General features: G+C 51.5%; 1 pseudogene; it reads right to left on the bottom strand.

Moving 5' to 3' along the window:
• Positions 1-325: 325 nt before the first annotated feature.
• LOC102765646 lies at positions 326-646 on the bottom strand (annotated as a pseudogene).
• Between the last annotated feature and the right edge of the window lie 40 nt (positions 647-686).

Genomic DNA, 686 nt, shown 5'->3' with positions numbered 1-686 from the left:
GATCCAGAAGAGAAACACGTATCTGGGAGGCCAACTACAGTTTGCTGTGATAGGTAACTGACATGCATCATGTAAATCAATGCTTTAAAAAAACACACAAAATGCCCTGGGTAGTTCCTATATGTAAATCTAATAACTGCAAAAATCTCTTCTCCATCTCAGCGATGGGAGGTTCAGAGCCTGATGAACCATGGGAAGGGCACGGGGAGGAGAAACCAAGCTGTTATCATTTTGAAACCAAGTTTCATCTGAAGGGGGTGCAGGCATGAGCTGTCACTTCTTGGAAGAAGAGGGAAAGCCTTTCACGCTGTCTTAGGGGCTAGGTCTAGGACCTGGTGTTCCATTCCATCTCGGCCAAGCATTCCTGAACCAGCCCTGTCGTGTGGATATGCCTCGTTTCAGTCTCTCCATCGCGCTCTTGCTGCCCGCGTAGGTGAGTCAGATCTCCTTCCCTAGTTCTTTGATGATGTCCAGTAGCTCAGCATATTTGCTCTGGGGCACCTGGCTGTTCTCTGTTCCCTGCATGTTAGAGATGTTGGTCCTAGTCACTCAGCAGCTGGCGGTACTGGGAAGACCGGTGAACGCTCCCAGAGGCCTTGATGGAGGTGGCGGGCATGTGCATGGTCAAGTTCGGTTTGTAAGACATCTTCCCCCCGGCCCCCCATCTCCCGCTGTGGGGCCAGGCG

Source organism: Myotis davidii, unplaced genomic scaffold, assembly GCF_000327345.1.
Source record: "Myotis davidii unplaced genomic scaffold, ASM32734v1 scaffold1673, whole genome shotgun sequence".
NCBI classification, from domain to species: domain Eukaryota; kingdom Metazoa; phylum Chordata; class Mammalia; order Chiroptera; family Vespertilionidae; genus Myotis; species Myotis davidii.
The sequence above is the reverse complement of the archived record's forward strand: the minus strand, read 5'-3'. Positions and strand labels throughout refer to the sequence as shown.